This window comes from Chiloscyllium plagiosum, unplaced genomic scaffold, assembly GCF_037043375.1.
Source record: "Chiloscyllium plagiosum isolate Xiang-an unplaced genomic scaffold, Cpla_swu_hap1 HiC_scaffold_39, whole genome shotgun sequence".
NCBI lineage: Eukaryota > Metazoa > Chordata > Chondrichthyes > Orectolobiformes > Hemiscylliidae > Chiloscyllium > Chiloscyllium plagiosum.
Genome location: NW_028270177.1, coordinates 90,276,460 through 90,296,882, shown reverse-complemented (window position 1 = coordinate 90,296,882; position 20,423 = coordinate 90,276,460). Strand labels below are relative to the sequence as shown.

The 20,423-nt window shown below is 45.2% G+C and overlaps 1 long non-coding RNA gene across 1 annotated transcript; it reads left to right on the top strand.

The window, feature by feature from the left end:
* Positions 1 to 336: 336 nt before the first annotated feature.
* On the top strand, positions 337 to 18,357 carry LOC148138805 (uncharacterized). The gene is made up of 4 exons (XR_015753849.1): positions 337 to 381; positions 3,011 to 3,093; positions 4,806 to 4,905; positions 18,228 to 18,357. It is a non-coding gene; the product is annotated as an uncharacterized LOC148138805 (long non-coding RNA).
* The last annotated feature ends 2,066 nt before the right edge of the window (positions 18,358 to 20,423 follow it).

The window sequence follows — 20,423 nt, the reverse complement described above, 5'->3', positions numbered from 1 at the left end:
GGGATTATAGCAGCTAATACTGCTCTGATTCACCTCTGGGCTCCCTCATAACCACTTTGTCAATATCTAGCTTCCTCAGTCTCGAACCATGGGTGTATTTTTGTCTGTTTAGTACTGTATTATGACTTTTATAGACCCTTTGTAAATTAGTTTTTCACTGCGGCCCAGCCCCTGACCACGTGCTGCTCTATTATCAGATTATTTTTTTTCTTTTTCATTCCCTGTAATCCATTTTGCACTCCCTGAAACATCAACTGTGTTTCTCCTTCCACAGATACCAGTGATTAATGCCAAAGCCCTAATGCCTGTGGAGAGGATGATGTTTGACTTTCTTGTACAGCTGCAGTTTGTGTGGTGAAGGTGCTCCCACAATGTGGTTGGGTAAGAGACATTACAGAGTATTCATTACAGCAACAGTGATTATTTGAAGATAATGTCCAAATCAAGAACAGTTTGTAGTTTTATCATCATGCTTATTTCATGAAAATACTACTGAGAACTTTAGATATAAGGCCAGAGATGGACATTTTAAGTCAGGTGACCAAAAGCATTGCCAAAAAGCAGGTTTTGAGGGATGTCCTAAAGGTGTGAAGCAGACCTGTGAGGTTTTGTCTGCAAATTCCAGACCATGTTGCTTTAGTAACTGTAGAATCAGCCACAAAATTGAAGTAATTAATTAACAAGTCGTTGGGAGTCTCGAAGAAAATGGGTTGAGACCTCGACAAAGGAAGTGTGGTGCAGGGAGCTAGGGATGATCACAGCCAGGAATCAAATCAAGAATGAGAATTTTAAATTGTTGTTGCTTATGAATAGGAGCCTTTTGACTGATGAACATGTCTGGGGAGAAGTGAGCATGTGGGCGATAGAGCTTTCAATTTTTCTTGAGGTTGAATTTGGGAGGCTGACCAGGAGTGTGTTTGGATAATTAAGTCTGGAGATAAAACACGATGGATGAGAGTTTCAGTATATGAACTGAGATGAGGGTGGAATCAGTTAGAAATAATGGTGTTGGAGTGGGGCTGGGCTGTCACTCTCACCTCACCTCTGGATTCAGCAGGTTGTTAGGTTGTGAATGAGGGCGATAACACAATCGGGAGCTGAGTGGCCCTGGTGGTGCCTAAAATGAGTGTCGCTCAGCTGGCTGTTGCTGAGCAGCTGCTGCTTGATAGCCCTGTTGATGACATCTTCCATCACTTTACTGCTGATGGAGTGTGGACTGACAGAGGGAAACTGCCTGGGTTGGATTGCCCTGTGTTTTTCTGTTGAACATCCCTGGGCAATGTTCCACATTGTCGGTCGATACCAGTGCTGGAGCGATACGTGGCTTGGTGGATGGCAAGTTCTGGAGCACAAGCTATCAGTATTATTTCCAGAATGTTCGAAGGACCCATAGCCTTTACACTACTTAACCATTTCTCGATATTATTCGAACTAAATTGAACTGGCTTAAAGCTCACATCTGTGACGTTAGGAACCACTGGAGAAGGCTGAGATGGATCATCTCACTTTGCATCTGGCTGAAAATTACTGCAAATGCTGTCATCTTATCTTTTGCATGGATGTGGGAAACCCCTCCATCTGTAAGGGTGAGGATATCTCTGGTGCTTCCTGCCATGAGTTGTTTAATTGTCCATTACCATTCACAACTGGGTGTGGCAGAGCTCTGATCTGATCCATTGGTCACCTAGCTCTGTTGCCTGCCTTTGGTGCTGTTTGATTATGCAGATAGTCCTGCTTGGTAGCTTCACCAGGTTGGCACTTCATTTTTAGGTATGCCTGGTGCTGCTCATGGCATGCTGTCCTTTCCTGTCCATTGTGATGGGTGAGTGCGGGATGTACAAACCCATGAGATTACAGATTGTGCTGGAGTACAGTTCTGCTGCTGCTGTTATCCCACAGTGCCACAGAGATATCCAGTTTGAGTTCCTACATCTGTCCCATTTAGCACGGTGATAGTACCACTCAGCACAATGGAGGTTTTTCTCAACTTTAAGGTGAGGCGTTGTCTCCAAAAAGACTGTGGGATGGTCGCTCTTACCGATACTGTCATGGACAGATGCATTTGCAGCTGACAGATTCATACTGATAAGATCTAGTATGTTTTTCCCTATTGCTGGTTCCGTTACCGCCTGTGGCAAACCCAGTTGAGCAGCTATGTCCTTGAGGACCCGACCAGCTCAGTCAGTAATCCTGCTGCTGAGCTACTCTTGGTAGAGGATATTGAAATCCTGTACCCAGAGTAGGCTTGTCACTATTTTATTGCCTCAGTGTTTCCTCAAAGTGTTATTCAACATGAAGGAGCACTGATTCATCAGCCGTTAGAGCAATGTATGTGGTAATCAGCAGGAGCCATGAGACTTCCTGGTGCCCAAAGTCAATGCTGAGTACTCCCAGGGCAAATGGTTCCTGTGTGTACACAACTGTGCCATCACCTCTGCCTGGTCTGTCCTGCTGGGGTGACAGGACATATCCAGAGATTTCAGGAGAAAGTGAAGACTGCAGATGCTGGAGATCAGAGTCGAGAGTGTGATGCTGGAAAAAAAAACAGCAGGTCAGGCTGATGAAGGGCTTAGGCTCAAAGCGTTGATTCTCCTGCTCCTCGGATGCTGCCTGACCTATTGTGCTTTTCCATCATCACACTCTCTATCGAGGGATGGTGATGGTGGTGTCTGGCCATTATCTGTAAGGGATTACTCTGTGAGTATGACTATGTCAGGATGTTACTTGCCTAATATGTGAGACAGCTCGCCACGTTTTGGCCCAAAAAAAACAGATGTTAGTGAGCAGGATGTTGCAGAGTCGAGAGGGCTGATTCTGTGGTTGTATTTCCTAATGCCGTGTTAGATGCCAAGTGGTCCATCCAGTTTCATTCCTTTGTTGAGACTTTGCAGTAATTAATACAGTGAGTAGCTTGTTGGGTGACTGTCAGGTTGGCAGGATTTTTTCGCCATTGACAATGATTCCATGGAGATCAGGAGATTCCTGATTTGTTATTTTTTCTTGAATTCAGATTCTAACATCTGCCGAGCTGGGATTCGAACAAGGACTTCAGTTGTACATTTTAATATTCTGGATAAAAGTTAAATATATTAGGTTTGTTCACTCATTTTAAATATTACTAACCCTGGTTTTGTTTCTTTGTAAAACCCTGTCCATCATCCTGTCTCCTTTATCCTTCCCTCCAACAATAAGAGCAAGTTCTCTGTCACTAAGACTGAGACAATCCGATCAGCTATCTCTGTTGCTTCCCTCCCTCTCACTAGCCCACCGAGGCAAACTGCCTCACATGGTGTTCCTGGTTTTTGTCCCAAACTTACATCTTTCTCCAGTCTCTTGTCAAGCCTTATCAGAGCTCATCTTGATCTTTTACTCGTCTCGCTAAACTACAGACATTCCAACTCTGTTTCCTCCTCATCACTCCCCCTCGCCAATTCACGGGTATTGTTCCTTGTTCTGTCTGTCTGTCTTTTCTGGTTATGTCCTTCTCATCCATTCTGCAGAAAAAACTAACATTTGACCTCACCATCATTTGTAAGTCTTGCTCCATCTCCACTTTCCCTTTCCTTTCTGAATTCTTGTATTTGGTGTCCCTCAAGGATCTATCCTTGGTCCCTCCTGTTTCTCACCTACGCACTGCCAGGAGGTGACATTGTCCAAAAGCACAGTGTGAGGTTTCACATGTACACTGACAATGCCCAGCTCTCCCTCCCCACCATCCCTCTCCATTGCTCCACTGTTACTCAGTTACCAAACTGCTTATCACGTTCCCACTACTCGATTGACTGCAATTTCCTCCAAAGAAACATTGTTACGGTTAAATCCATTACCCTCAGTTGCTATTACAAATTCCTTTCCCTTACTGCTGAGCCCCTCCCTCTCACTGGGTGCAGTCTGAGATAGAACTAGACTTCACAACTTTGCTGTCATATCTGTAACCCCAAGGTGACCTTCTGATCAGACATCTACGCAATCTCAAACACCAGGAATTCCAAACTCTCAAATGTTGCTTGTCTCCACCTCACCCCAGCTCCATTGCTACTGAAACCCCTTACCCGTGTCGGTGTTACCTTAAACTTGATGAATCTGAAATGAACCCTTGATTTCGTGACTGACCCAGAATCTGCTCGCTTTCAGTGTTTCCTGCACAATTACCCTGGTCCCTTTGTGGTGCAGCTTTCTACAGTTTCCACCATTTAAATAGCACTCTGTTCTTTTATTATCCCCTCCAAAATGACCAACTTCCCATTTTCCCAAATTATACTCCATCTGGCAACTTGTTCCCCCCTTCTCTAGTACATCTCTCTCTCTTCACAATCCTCTTAGAACTTTACAGTTATGCCTTTTCCAGGAGTTCCCCTCCCCCCTTCTAAACATTTACTGGGAGCATTGGGCAGTGTGAAGCATGCAGTGTTGCTCTGTGTTTAGAGATACTCTATGGGAGGAGCTTGCTGCCCATTGGTCAGAGTGGAGGCAACGTGCCCATCGAGCTGCATGAGCCTTTCACTCCCCATGTCTTATTGATGAGGCACAGCGGCAGCATGGAAGGAAAAAAAAAGAAGCAAATCCTGCTCTCCACATCTCACTGACTCTTGGAATATTCTGTCCCATGTGTCAAAGATCTGCCCTGTTCAGTCACATGAAATTCCAAGGTGGAAACTCCTAGAAACCCACATAGATTTCAACCTGAACTGACTGCTGACCTCCACAAGGGGTAATGTGTCCAGTCATCCTGGGCCAGGAGGAGGGGATGGTGCGAGTTTCTAACCTGAACTGACAGTGATGGATTTTATAAACTTGTATTACAGGATACTACAGGTGGACATTCAGATGGTAATCTCAGTCATTGTAACACCTAACTCTGATTGAATTACTCAATTCATCAGGACTTGGATATTCTCATTGTGTGTGAGTATTGTATTCCATCCGAATCCCATTTGCTGCATAAAAGTTCTCCTTTGAATCTTCCCAAACCTTTAATGTGTGTCCTATAATCCTTGTATAATGAGCTGATGGTTATAAGCTTTATTATTATAACGTGTAACTTTTCTAAACCCCTCTGTCACAGCTCCTCTCAATTGCCTTTGCTCCAAGGAGAACACCTCAGTTTCCCCAAACCCCTGATTCCCCAATGTATGTTTGCTTTCTATAGGGTACACATCAGGTTGTGTTGGAACATTCTCCACTTGCCTGCATCGGTGCAGCCCCCAACACTATTAAAGAAAGTGAACATCCTCCAGGACAAAGCACTGTGCCTGAGTGGTGTCCCATCCACCACCTTCAGCATTCCCTCTCCCCACCCCAGAGACACAGTGGCATCACTGTGTAAAAGGTAAAGGTAGCATTGTCCTACCAGACCATAGGGCTGCTCTCTCATTAGGGAGGAAACTGGAGCCCCTGGAAGAAACCCATGCAGACACTGGGAGAATGTGCAAGTCCCACAGAGACAGTTGTCCAAAGCTGGAATTGAACCTGGAGTCCTGGCAGCAGTACTAATCACTGTGCCACCCTAAAATTGTAATTTGATTCACAACTACCACTTCCTCTGATAGTTCATTCCACACATAAACCATTATCTGAACAAAAACAAAAAAACAATTCCCGAACGCCTTTTTAAAGCTGTTGTGCTGTCACCTTAAAAGGTATGTACCCAGTCTTGAATCGCGTCCCTTCCTGGAAAGGACATCTGCTGTTCACATTACTGATACCACCCCTCCATGATTTGAGAAACGTCTAATAAGGTCACTCCTCAGCCTCCTGCGCGCCAGTGAAAGAAGTCGCAGCCTATCCAGCCTCTGCTTATAATTCAAACTATCCATTCCCATCAACATCCTGGTAAATCTCTTCTGAATCCGCTCCAACTACATAATGTCTTCCCAATATCAGCATGACCAGAACTGGACACAGAATTCCAGAAAAGGCCTCCCCAACATCCAAAATAATGTCCTAACTCTTGTACTCAAAGGTCTGAGCAATGAAGGCAAGTGTGCTAAGCACCTTCTTCACCACCCTGTCTACATGTGACACAGACTTGAAAGACACGAACCCCTCGGCCTCTTTGTTCCATATCACTACTTGAGGCCCTGTTTTTAAATAGTGTCAGTCTGCCTTTGTTTGTTTTATCAAGATGTAATATTTTGCATTTATTCCAATCCAAAAATTCCCAAAAACCCTGAGCATTAAAGACAGTCGGAGTATACTTAAGAGGGAAATCAGGAGGGCAAAAAGGGGACATGAGATAGCTTTGGCAAATAGGGTTATGAATAATCCCAAGGGTGTTTATAAATACATTAAGAACAAAAGAGTAACTCGAGAGAGAATAGGGCTCCTCAAAGATCTGAAAGGTAGTCTATGCGTGGAGCCGCAGGAGATGGGAGAGATACTAACTGAATGTTTTGCATCAGTGTTTACTGTGGAGAAGGACATGGGCAATATAGAATGTGGGGAAATAGATGTCGACATGTTAAATATGTCCATCTTACAGAGGAGGACGTGCTGGGTGTCTTGTAACTCGTAAAGCTTGGTTAATCCCCAGCACCTGATCAGGTGAACCCTAGAACCCTGGGAAGCTGGGAATGTGGTTGCTGGGCCTCTTGCGGAGATATTTGTATCATCGATTATCACAGGTGAGATGCCAAAAGACTAGAGGTTGGTTAACGTGGTGCCGCTATTTAAGAAAGGTGGTAAGGACAAGCCAGGGAACTATCGACCAGTCAGCCTGACATTGATGCTGGGCAAGTTGTTGGAGGGAATCCTGAGGAACAAGATGCGCGTGTATTCTGAAAAGCAAGGACTGATTAGTGATAGTCAGCATGACTATGTGCGTGGGAAATCATGTCTCACAAACTTGATTAAGTTATTTGAAGATGTATCAAAGAGGATTGATGAGGGCTGAGAGGTGGACATAATCTATGGAATTCAGTAAGGCGCTTGACAAGCTTCCCCATGGTAGACTAGTTAGCAAGGTTAGATCTCATGGAATACAGGGAGAACAAGCCGTTTGGGTACAGAACTGGCTCAAATGTAGAAGGCAGGGTGGTGGTGGAGGGTTGTTTTTTCAGATTGGAGGCAGGTGACCAGTGGAGTCTCGCAAGGATCAGTGCTGGGTCCACTACTTTTCGTCGTTTATATATATGATTTAGATATGAGCATAGGAGGTATAGTTAGTAAGTTTGCAGATGACATCAAAATTGGAGGTAGAGTGGACAGCGAAGAGGGTTACCTCAGATTACAACAGGATGTTGTTCAGATGGGTGAAAAGTGGCAGATGGAGTTTAATTCAGATGAATGTGACGTGCTGCATTTTGGAAAAGCAAATCTTAACAGGACTGATACACTTAGTGGCAAATTCCTAGATAGTGTTGATGAACAAAGATATCTTGCAGTGCAGATTCATATTTCCTTGAACGTAGAGTTGCAGGTAGATAGGATATTGAAGAAAGGGTTTGGAATACATTCCTTTATTGATCAGAGCATTGAGTATAGATGTTGGAAGATCATGTACAGGACATTGGTTAGGCCACTTTTGGAATATTGTGTGCAAATATTCTCCGTCAATCGGAAGGATGTTGTGAAACTTGAAAGGGTTCAAAAAAGATTTACAAGGATATTGCCAGGGTTTGAGCTGCAGGAAGAGAGCAAAAAGGCTGTGGCTTTCTTTCCCTGGAGCATCAGAGACTGAGGAGTGACCTCCGCAGAGGTTTATAAAATCATTAGTAACATGGATAGGGTAAACAGACAAGGTCTTTTCCCTGAGTAGGAGAGTCCAGAAATAGAGAGCATAGGTTGAGGGTGAGAGGGGAAAGATATAAAAGGGAACTAAGGAGCAACTTTTTCACGCAGAGAGTGGTGCGTGTATGGAATAAGCTTCCAGAAGAAGTGGTGGAGGCTGACAATTATAGCATTTTAAAGGCATTTGGATACTTGACATGAATAGGAAAGATTTAGAGGGATATGGCTCAGGTTCTGGCAAGAGCGATAAGATTAGGTTCGGATATCTGGTCGACATGGACAAATTTGAGCGAAGGTTCTGTTTAGTGCTGTTCATCTGTGACTCACAGCTCTGTGGGTTTTGGTCTCTTCAAAGATAAATCTTAGTCTGTTTTATTTTAGTAAAGCTACAACATTCAGTAGGGTGATGGTTTATTTCTTTAAATACACATCTTATGATACTTTGATTAAGTTTTTAAATATAAAATATTGGTACTAATTTATTCTAGAGTTCTATTTTGTAAAGCTGTAAGACTGTGTGCCTTTTTCTGGGTCTGTGGACTGTTAAGGTGCAGAGATGGCCATTTGTACAGTGATGTGCTCTTCCTTTTGGATGTAGGAGATTAAGGAAAGTTTCAGTGATCCTGATTGTCTGCAGGAAGTGAGGATGCAAATCCTGTAGGATTTCATGGATCAGATGGAGCGATGGTTAAAGGTAATGAAGAACTTACCGGAGCCGGGGGGGGGGGGGGGGGTGGCGGTGATAGGTGGCAGTTTCAGAAAGGTAGGAAAACTGCCGATCCAGTCAGGTAGATGGGTTTCCTCTCGGAAAGGGAGGAGTGGAGGGCAAGTAGTGCAGGAGTCTCCTGTGGTTATTTCCATCTCAAACAAGTATATTGTTTTGGAAAGCGTCGGGGGTCACAGACTCTCATGGGACTATCGCATTGACAGCCAAGTTCCTAGTGTAATAGATCTAGTGTAATGTGAGGTATATCCAGTTCCACACGATCGATGGTGATAGGGGGCTCTCTCGTCTGAAGCACAGACTGCAGTTTCTGTAGCTAACAGTGAGACATCAGAATGGGGTGGTGTCTCCCTACTGTCTGGGTGAAGGATGGCTCTGAGGGTGCAGAGTATTCTGAAAGGGGAGAATGATCAGTGGGAGGTCGCTGTACATTGGTACTAATGTGTGGAGTTTGCACATTCTCACCGTGTCTGCGTGGGTTTCCTCCGGGTGCTCCAGTTTCCTCCCACAGTCCAAAGATGTGCAGGTCAGGTGAATTGGCCATGCTAAATTACACCGTAGTGTTAGGTAAGGGGTAAATGTAGGTTGCGCTTCGGCGGGTCGGTGTGGATTTATTGGGCCGAAGGGCCTGTTTCCACACTGTAATGTAATCTAATCTAATCAAATTAGCCTGTAGGATAATAAGCAGGTCCTTGTGGGTAGTAATATCTGGATTACTCCCGGTACCACATGCTAGTGAGAGTAGGACTAGCAGGGTACAGCAGATGAATGCGTGGCCAAGGATCTGATACAGGTAAGAAGGATTCACATTTTTGGATCATTGGAATCTCTGCATAAGAAGGATGGATTACACCTGAATTGGAAGGTGTCTAATATCCAAGCAGGGAGATTTGCTAGTGCTACACGGGAGGCATTAAACCAGTGAGGAAGTGGGGGGTAAACCTAAAGAGGTAGTGAGAAAGGAGGTAAGTCTGAGACTGGTACAGTTGAGAAGTTAGACAGGCAAGGCAGGCAAGGGCAAGGCACAGAATGAGGTAGGACTGACAAGGTACAATAGGTGCAGGAATCGGCCATGCTGCCCTTTGAGTCAGCACCACCATTCATTATGATCATGCCTGATCATCCACAATCCGTATCCTGTTCCTGTCTTATTTCTGTAACACTTGATTCCATTATCTTTAACAGCTCTATCCATCTCTTTCTTGAAAGTATCCAGAGACTTGGCCTCCACTGCCTTCTGGATCAGAGCATTCCATGTGGCCACTACTCTCTGGGTGAAGACGTTTCTCCTCAACTCTGTACTAAATGGCCTCTCCCTTATTTTTAAACTCTGTCCTCTGGTTCTGGAAACATGCTTCCTGTCCCCAGAGTGTCCAACCCTTTAATAATCTTGTAGGTCTCAATCAGATCCCCTCTCATTCTCCTAAACTCAAGTGTATACAAGCTCAGTCGCTCCAATCTTTCAACATGTGATCATTCCGCCATTCCGGGAATTGACCTCATGAACCTACCCAACACTCCCTCAATAGCCACAATGCTCTTCCTCAAATGTGGAGACTAAAACTGCACACAATACCCCAGGTGCGGTCTTACCAGGGCCCTGTACAGCTGCAGAAGGACCTCGTTGCTCCTATACTCAATTCCTCTTGTTATGAGGGCCAGCATGCAGTGATCTTTCTTCACTACCTGCTGTACCTGCATGCTTGCTTTCATTGACTGATGTACAAGGATACCTAGATCACGTTGTACTTCCCCTTTACCAAACTTGACTTCTTTTCGATAGTAATCTGCCTTCCTGTTTTTACCTCCAAAGTGGATAACCACACAGTTATCCACATTAAACTGCATCTGCTATGCATCCGTCCACTTACCTAGCCTGTCCAAGTTAACCTGTATTCTCATAACATCCTCCTCACATTTTACCCTGCCACCCAGCTTTGTGTCATCAGCAAATTTGCTAATATTACTTTTAATATGTTCATTTATATTATTAATGTATATTGTAAACAGCACCGAACCTTGTGGTACCCCACTAGTCACTGCCTGCCATTCCGAAAGGAAGCGTTTATCACTACTGTTTGCTTCCTGTCAGCCAGCCAATTTTCAATCCAAGTCAGTATATTCCCCTTTGTAAATCATGCTGACTCTGACGAATCCTATTACTGCTATCCAAATGAGCTATAACTTCATCTTTTATAATTGACTCCAGCATCTTTCTCACCACTGACATCAGGCTAACCGGTCTATAATTCCTTGTTTTCTCTCTCCCACCTTTCTTGAAAAGTGGGACAACATTAGGGCGGCACGGTGGCACAGTGGTTATCACTGCTGCCTCACAGCGCCAGAGACCCGGGTTCAAATCCCGCCTCAGGCAACTGATTGTGTGGAGTTTGCACATTCTCCCTGTATCTGCGTGGGTTTTCTCCGGATGCTGCGGTTTCCTCCCACAGTCCAAAAAAATGTGCAGGTCAGGTGAATTGGCCATGCTAAATTGCCCGTAGTGTTAGGTCTGGGTGGGTGCGCTTCGGCGGGTCGGTGTGGACTTGTTGGCCCGAAGGGCCTGTTTCCTCACTGTAAGTAATCTAATCTAATCATTAGCCACCCTCCAATCTGACTCTACATCTCCTGATTCTGTGTCTCCCCCTTCGCAAGGGACTGAACGTCATCCCTCACCAACAGTGCCATCTTACCCACTCTGCCCATCAGTCTGTCCTTTTGATAGCACTGCACTGCATTTATTTCAATGCAAGAGGTTTGACAGGGAAAGCAGATGAGTTTAAGATATGGTTTTGAACATGGGACTGGGATATAGTGGGTATTACAGAAACGTGGCTTAGGTTGGACAGGACAGGTAGCTTAATGTTCCAGGGAATAGATGTAAGAAGAAGGATAGAAAGGGGGAATAAGAGAGAAGGTGGAATGGTGTTTTTCATTAGGGATAACATTATTATTGTGCTTAGGGAGGATATTCATGGGAGTTCGCCCGGTGAACTTACTTGGGTGGAACTGGGAAATAGGAACAGGATGATCACCTTATAGAGGTTGTCTGTTTGGGTTTCGTCCGGGTGCTCTGATTTCCTCCTACAGTCCAAAGATGTGCATGTTGTGTGGATAATCCAGGCTGAATTGCCCATATTGTTCAGGGATGTGCAGGTTGGGGGGATTGGCCATGGGAAATTGCCTAGAGTGTTCAGGGGTGTGCAGGCTAGGAGGATTGGCCATGTGAAATGCAGCGTTACAGGGGTAAGATAGGAGGCTCAGAGGGTCAGTCTGGATGTGATGGGCCGAATGGCCTGCTTCCACACTTGGGATTCTCTGACGATAATTCTACTACTTTTAAAATAGTTGCAGAAAATAATAGACCAGATCTAAAAGTTGGTGTTCGAAGTTGGACAAAGGTGAATTTTGACGGTACAAGGCGAGAACTTTCAATATTTCTTTGCAACCCCCAGGTAAAGGGACGGCTGGAAAGTGGGAACATAAGAACAGAAGGAATAGGAGCAGGAGTAGGCCATCTGGCCCCTCAAGCCTGCACTGCCATTCAATAAGGTCAGGGCTGAGTTTTTCATGGCCTCAGCTCCACTTTCCTGCTCCCTCACCATAACCCTTAATTCATTTCCTGTTGGCAAATCTACATTTTGCCTTAAAGGCATTCAAGTTGATAATGTCAACTGCTGCACTCAGCAGGGAATTCCACAGATTCATAACCCTTTAGCTGAAGAGGTTCCTCCTCAACTCTGTCCTAAGTCAGATATCCCCTTATTTTGACGCTATGCTTTCTCGGCTGACCCGCCCCTCCCCCAATGGAAATAATCTCCCTGCTTCTATCTTATCTATTCACTTCTTAATTTTATTTTTGCCAATACAACCTCCCATTCTTCTAAATCCCAACAAGTATAGTCCCAGTCTATACAATCTTTCCACATACACCAACCTTCTCAACTCCTGACTCAAATTAGTGACCCTCCTCTGTATCCCCTCCAGTGTCAGTACATCCTTGCTGAAGTAAGGAGATCAAACCTGTACATAGTACTCCAGGTGTGGCCTCACCAGCACCCTGTACAGCTGCAGCATAACCATCCCTCTAGCAAGGAAGGTCAATAGACCCTTCACCATCTCTTTTAGTCCCCTGGGATGCATTCCATCACGGCCAGGAGACCCATGTACTTTTGGGCTGTTATCTTTCCCAACACTACCTCTTTACTGAGAATGACAGTTTCCATGTCCCCATCTGCCATTGCCTCCATAGGCCTGTGAAAATGAGACAACAAGAGTACATAGACAGTATGTTCCTGTTAAGGCCAAGTCTGGTAGGTGTAGAGAATGCTGTGTGTCTAGAGAAATTGAGGGTCTGGTCAAAAAGATGAAGGAGGGATATGGCAGGTACAGACAGCTGGGTTTGAGTGAATCCCTCGGAGTTTCGGGGCAGTAGGAGTACACTTGAGCAAAAACAGGAGGGCAAAAACGATACATGAGATAGCTTTGGGGGGAAAGAGGTTTAAGGACAATCCAAAGAGATTCTACAAAACACTAAGGACAAAAGAGTAACCAGGCAGAGAATAGGGACCCTCAAAGATCAACAAGGCTGTCTGTGGAACCACAGAAAGTGGGAGAGATACTATCTGAGGATTTCATGTCAGCTTTTACTGAAAGAGGATATGGAAGCTAGAGACTTTGGAGAAATAAATAGTGATAACTTGACAACTGTTCATATTACAGAGGAGGTTGTACTGGGTGTCTGATACATAAAGCTGAGTAAATCTGTGGGACCTGATCAGGTATATCCCAAATCTTTGTGGGAAGTTAGGCAAGTGATTGCCGGGCCCTCACTGAGATATTTCTATCACCGATAGCCACAGGTGAGGTGCTGCAAGACAGGTGCTATTATTTGAGAAAGGTGATGAGGAAAGGCCAGGGAACAATACAATGGTGAGCCTGAGGTTAGTGGCAGACAAGGTGTTGGAAGGAATTCTAAAGGGCAGGTTTATATGTAATTGGAAAGGCAAGAAGTGATTATGGATAGTCAGCATGGCTTTGTACATAAATCACTAACTTGGACTTCAGAAAGACATTCAAAAAGGTTCCACATAACAGACTGGTTAGCGAGTTAGACACCGTGGGATACGGAGAGAACCAGCTGTTTGGATACAAATTGGCTGGAAGGTTGGAGACGGAGGGTAGTGCTTTTCGGACTGGAGGCCTGTGATGAGCAATATGGTGTAAAGATCGCTGCTGGGTCCACTGCTTGTCATCATTTATATCAATGATTTCTATGTGAATATATGAGGTATAGTTAGTAGGTTTACACTAGACATCAAAATTGGAGGCGCACTGGACAGCGAAGAAGGTTACCTCAGAGTACAATGGGACTTCAATCAAATGGGCTGAGGATTATCAGATCGAGATTATTTCAGATAAATGTGAGATACTCCATTTTGGAAAAGCAAATGAGGGCAGGAATTATACACTTAATGGGAAGGTCCTGGGGAATGTTGCTGAATAAAAAGACCTTGGAGTGCAGGTTCATATTTCCTTGAAAGTGGAATCATAGGCAGGGTAGTGAAGAAGGTGTTTGGTGTACTTGCCTTTACTGGTCAGTGCATTGAGTAGTGGAGTTGGGACGCCATTTTGCGGCTGCACAGCACATTGATTCAACCAGTTCTGGAATTCTGCTTTCAGTCCTGGTCTCTCTGCTATCGGAATGATATTGTGAAACTTGAAAGGGTTCAGAAAAGATCCGCAAAGATATTGCCAGGGTTGAGGTTTTGAGCTATATAGGTAGAGGCTGAATAGGCTGGGGCTGTTTTCTCTGGAGCATCGGATACAATTGTGAGGCGCATGGATAGGGTGAAATCCCAGGGTCTTATTCCCAGGATATGTGAGTCCAAAGCTTGGGGCCACAGGCTTCACGTGTGAGGGAAAAGATTTAAAAGAGATCTAAGGAGTAATGTTTCTAGCTGAACATGGTACGTTTATGGAATGAGCTGCCAGAGGAAGTGTGGAGGCTGGTACATTTACCCAATTATGCCTTTGAGATGTTGTATGTGATTAGCAAACGTTTAGAAGGATATAGGCCAAGTGCTGGCATATGGGATGAGATTAATTTAGGATATCTGGTCAGCATGGACAAGTTGGATTGAGGGGTCTGTTTCTCTGCTGTACATCTTTATGGCACTAATAAAATTAAGATGGGTTTCTCTTTTATGGAGAGTTAGCAGAAGATCAGATAATGCTCCTTGGAGCTGAGAAGATTAGGCAGTGATTTTGACCAGGAGCAGATTTGTTTCCAGGATATTTAATTTACAGAGACAGGGAGAAATTATTAACGTCACAATTTTTAGTAACTACCTTCAGGTAACTGGCAAATAATGCAGGTTAAAAATGTGAAGATTATTTTACTCACTAAGTTCTGATCATCTGGAACAGTTTGACCGAGAGCTGGATGCAGATTCAGTAGTTATTGTCAAAACAAATTTGGAATTTAACTTTTTTAAGGAAGGATTTGGAGGGCTACAGACAAATGGGAGGTGAGTCTGGATAGACTGGCACCATCTCCAGAGGGAGAGAGTACAGCCCCAATGGGCTGAATAGCCCCAAACCCATGTGCTCTGTGTTACTGCCCATTCACTGTGAATAATGAAGCTCATCCCAGGGCAGAGTCACAGAGACATACAGCATGGAATTAGATCCTTTGGTCGAACTGGTCCATGCCGACCAGATATCCCAACCTAATCTAGTCCCATTTGCCAACACTTGGCACCTATCCCGCACCTATCCCTCTACACCCTTCCTATTCACATACCCATCCAGATGCCAAATGGTGTAATTGTACCAGCTTCTACCATTTCCCTGAACAGAAGATTCCATACTTGCACCAATCTCAGTGTGAAAAAAGTTGCCTCTAGGGTCCCTTTTAATTTTTTTCCCTCTCTCCTTAAACCTACACCCTCTCGTTCTAGACTCCCCCACCTCAGGGAAAAGACCTTGTCTATTTTTCCCATCCATACTCCCCTGGGTTTTATAAAGCTCTATGAGGTCACCCCTCAGCATCCCATGCTCTTGGGAGGAGCCCACTCATGTCACAATGGGGCCCAGGTGATTGACAGCAGCTTCAGACCAATAGGAGAATTGGCGTGATCCTCCAGTCAATGGGAGTGAATTGGGGTGGGTCCAGCAGGCCAACACGTGACCATGAGCTGTGCAGGCGCAGTGTCCTGGTGAGGGGGGACCTAGTGAGTGTGAAGGGAATGGGAGAGACTGCAAAGTTTGGGGAAGAAATGGAGCTATTGTGTATTGTTTATAAATACATGGTTTTAGGCTGCTAGACCTGAATTAGAAATTCCTTGTAAATTAGAACCAAAAGAACTGCAGATGCTGTAAATCTCTCACAATAACCAAAAGGTACTGGAAAAGCTCAGCAGGTCTGGCAGCATCTGTGAAGAGAAATCAGAGTTAACATTTTGGATCTGCTGACCCTTACTCAGAACTGATGTTACTGAAAAGAAATGTCAGTTTATATGCAGAAGGTAGAGGTTAAGGAGTAAATGATAGGTGGTGATCGTGTCCAAAGAGATGGGAGCAGTTGGACAAAGGAGTGGATAAAGATCTGGCTGGTGGAGGGTGAATAGCTGTTTATGGGGACTGTTAGTGGCGAACCATAGATAATGTGTAATGGTAGGCTATGTGATAACAAGGCCTGGTATGTGGGGTAAAAGGCTAGGGCCCAAGGACATTGGAGAGTTCAGAACCTAAAATTATTGAATTTGATACTGGGGCTAGAGGGGTGCAGGGTCCCCAAGTAGAAGATGAGTTGTTCTTCCAGCTTGCGTTAACGTGTGGCGCTGGAAAAGCACAGCAGGTCAGGCAGCATCTCAGGAGCAAGAGAATTGACATTTTGGGCGTATTCTTTTCATCAGGAATACCGGGGTTGGTGGGGGAGGGGGAGTAGTAAGAGGGCTGAGAGATAAATAAGAGGGATGTGTGTGGTTGGTGGGAAGGGAGCTAGGAAGGCAATTGGTAGATGTAGGTGGAGGGTAATGGAGAGAGGGTGGAGTGGATAATTGGAAAGGAAGATGGACAGGTGGGACAGTTCAAGAGGGTGGTGTCGAGTTGGAGGGCTGGATCTGGGATAAGGCAGGGGAGGGGAGATGAGGAAACCTTGATTCTGTGGTTAAAGTGTCCCAAAGTGGAAGATGAGGTTTTCTTCCTCCAGGCGTCGAGTGGCTGGGATTTGGTGGTGGAGGTGGCCCAGGACTTGCATGTCCTTGGCGGAGTGGGTGGGGAGGTTGACGTGGTCGGCCACAGGATGGTGTGGTTGGTTGGTGTATGCATCGCAGAAATGTTCCCTGAAACATTCCGCAAGTTGGTGTCCTGACTCCCCTCTGGAGAGGAGACCACATCGAAACCACAGGCCATAATAGGTGAGGTGTTTGGATGTGCAGGAAAATCTCTGCTGGATGTGGAAGGGTCCTTTGGAGGTGAGGGGGAGGTGTGGGCACAGGTTTTACACCTCTTGCATTGGCAAGTGAAGGGGCTGGGAGTGGGGTTGTTGGGGAGCATGGATCTGACTTGGAATTCACAGGGAATGGTCTCTGTGGAATGCTGAAAGGAATGGAGAGGGAAATATACCTCTGGTGGGATCTGATTGTAGGTGGTGGAAATGGCGGAGGATGATGCATTGTATCTGAGTGGAAGGTGAGAACTGGGGGTTTCTATCCTTGTTGCAGTTGGAGAGGTGTGGTTCAATGGCAGAGGTGTGGCAAGTGGTGGAGATACACTGGAGAGTATTGTTGACCACATGGGAGGGGAAATTGCAGTCCTTGAAATACGGGGTGTTTTAGTATGTTTCTGGAGTGTTTTCTGCCAGCTTGCATCAAGCTTCACTGGAACACTGCAGTAAACATGAGACAGGGATGTTGGCCAGGGAACAGACTCGTGTGTTAAAGTGACAGGCAACTGGAAGCTCGGGGTCTGTTTTCCAGCAGAACGTAGATCATCAGCTGCCATTTCCAGCACCTACACTGAGATGCTGCCAGACACAGGTTCCTGTCCCCACCATTAACAGCTATGCACCCTCCCAGCCAGATTGTTATCCACTCCTTTGACTTTCCAAATGTTACTGACTCTTTTGGGCTCCATCCCCACCTATTATTTACTCTTTAAACCCTATCTCCAAAGATATGCAGGTTAGGTGCATTGGCCCAGCTAAATTTCCAGTAGTGTTCAGGGATGTATAGGTTAGGTGCATTAGTCAGGGGAAATGTAGAATAATAGGTCGGGGAATGGGTTTGGTTGAGAAACCCTTCAGAGGGTGGGTGTGGACTTGTTGGGCCGAATGGCCTGTTACCACACTGTAGGGATTCTAATTTTCCCAGCTGCCATCGGTTCTGAGGAAGGGTCACTGGACCTAGAATGACCCTTGGTGTGTGCAGGAGGAGGAAACCGGAAAGGGGAGTTGGATCCAGTTTCTACTGCGAGGGTTTAATTACACTCTGTACAGGTAGTTAGGCCTGAATTAGAAACTCTTGGTCCCACGTTTACAGCAAATGGGAAAATGGCTATGGCTCTCGGGCAGTGATAGGTCCTGGGTTATGGCTGCCATCTTTATTGGGGGCAAGGTACAGCGAGGCACATGGACATGTCCTCTTCCTGGGTGGGAGGGCGGGGTGATTGAAAGAGGAGCATTTACACATCAAACACATACCAAGAGAAATATTTGTCTTTACTGTTCAGCCTGCACTGACTGTGAGTTTTGTTTTGTCAATTCATTTTATAGGATATTAATTGAGAATAATTGAGACAGGGATCTCAAAAGCAATTTTCGATCGTCAGCAGGGTCATCAGGATCTGAATACCATTGACATTTAACTGTGGAAGGAGAAAGTTGTGTCTGTTCTGTCTGTGGGCAAGTATCTGGTTTTTATTTCAAGCAAAAAGCAGAAAGATGTTCAAATTTGTGGTTGGATCACCCTTGGGGTTTGTGTTCAATTCTGGGCCCTGCAGCTGTGGAAGGAGGTATTGGCCTGAGATGGAGAACAAATTTATCCAAATTATACCTCGTCTCTTTCTAGGAACTGTCAGATTTAGACCCAATCACCCACTTCATGATGTTAACCTGTAAACTCCTTATTTTCAATTCCTGCAAACTTCTCATTAAAATTCCTTATGGACTCAAATTCCAGCACCATTTCAGGTGGAATGTTCCAGGTTCTGACAACTCTGTTCATTCAGAAACTGCTGAAGTCCATGTTGACTGTGGGATTACAAAGGGCTGAATTGAGAGATGAGATGCTGTTCCTGAGCTCCCATTGAGATGCATTGGAGGTTGGGGCAGTGTAGGTGGGAGTAGACAATGGAAATGATAGGGCTGCACTGTGGGTGCTGCCTGGCTCAATGAGAGTGTTTTGGAGTTGGTTGTAAACACAGCGAGGGGAGACAGGGAGAATGTAAACTACAGCTTCAGTTTTAGTGCAGGCCATTCAGAAATTCACATGGTCCCACTGGGAACAGCCAAGTTGTAAGCGATACCTGCTGAGTTTTTTTTTAAAACAGTTTTTAAAGTATAAAATGTCAGCTTAAGTAAAGATAGGGGCTTTTGATTACAATGGAAATGTTTGAAGAGAAGGAAGGTTACTAGCTCATTTAAATTCTCCTAATGGGAGTAACTAACTGAAACGAGAGAGAGACATTGTGATCGGAGACCTCAGACCAGTGGTGTGCTCCTCTTGCACAATGTGGGAAATAAGGGACACTTCCTGTGTCCGTGACGGCAATGTGTGCAGGAAGACTGCCAATCTGCAACTACTGGGAAACTGCTTTTCAGAGCTGGAGCTGAGAGTGGACTCACTGAGGAGCAATACTGAGAATGTTATGGACAGCACGTTTAGTGAGTTCGTCATACTGCAGGTGAGGGTTACACAGGCAGAAAGGGAATGGGTGACCATCAGATCAAGTAAGAGGCTCAGGAAGGAAGTGCAGGACTCTCCACTGATCGCTCCGCTTCTGAAACAGATATTGTGCACCGCTTGGGATTTTATAATGGGGGTGGACTCTCATGGGAAATCAGCAACAGATGATGACATGACACCACAGATAGCTCCGCTGCACAGAACGGGAGGAAGGAGAATGGCAGAGCTGTAGTGACAGGGGATGCAGTAGTCAGGGTCAAAGACAGGCGCGTCTGTGGCCACAGACATGAATCCAGGACAGTGGAACTGAACCCAGGTCCATTTATTGATAAGTGCACAGACCAATAAAGGTCAGCGTCCCAAATGCAACCTTCAGCACCTGATCACCCTGAAACTCTACTTTCCAGGGACTGTACACTTGTTCTGAGCCCTTCAGAGGGATTGAAGGGGATGCGGAGAAAACAGGAACAGGGTTGTGGTGTAGATCTACAAAATAACGGTCACCCTCCCCTCTCGGTCTCCCCCGTCTGCTTCCACCCCCCATCGTGCCTCCTCCCCACCGCAGGGAAAATACCTTGTATATTTACCCTATCCATGCCCCTACTGATTTTATAAACCTCTATAAGGTCACCCATCAGCATCTGACGCTCCAGGGAAAACAATGTATTTGTCTTCTCCCTGTAGCTCAAATCCTCCAACCCTGACAACGTGCTTGTAATACTATTCTGGCCACTTTCAACTTTCACGATATTGTTTTGATAGGAAGGAGACCAGAATTGCACGCAATATTCCAAGCGTGACCTAACCAATGTCCCTGTACAGCCGCAATATGACCTCCCAACTCCTATACTCAGTGCTCTGACCAATAAAGGAAAGCATACTAAACACATTCTTCACTATCCTATCTACCTGCGATTCTGCTTTCAAGGAGCTATTAACCTGCATTCCAAGGTCTCTTTGTTCAGCAGCACTCCCGAGGAACTTATCAGTAAGTGTATACATCCCGCTAATATTTGCTTTCCCAAAATGCAGCACCTCACATTTATCTAAATTAAACTCCATCT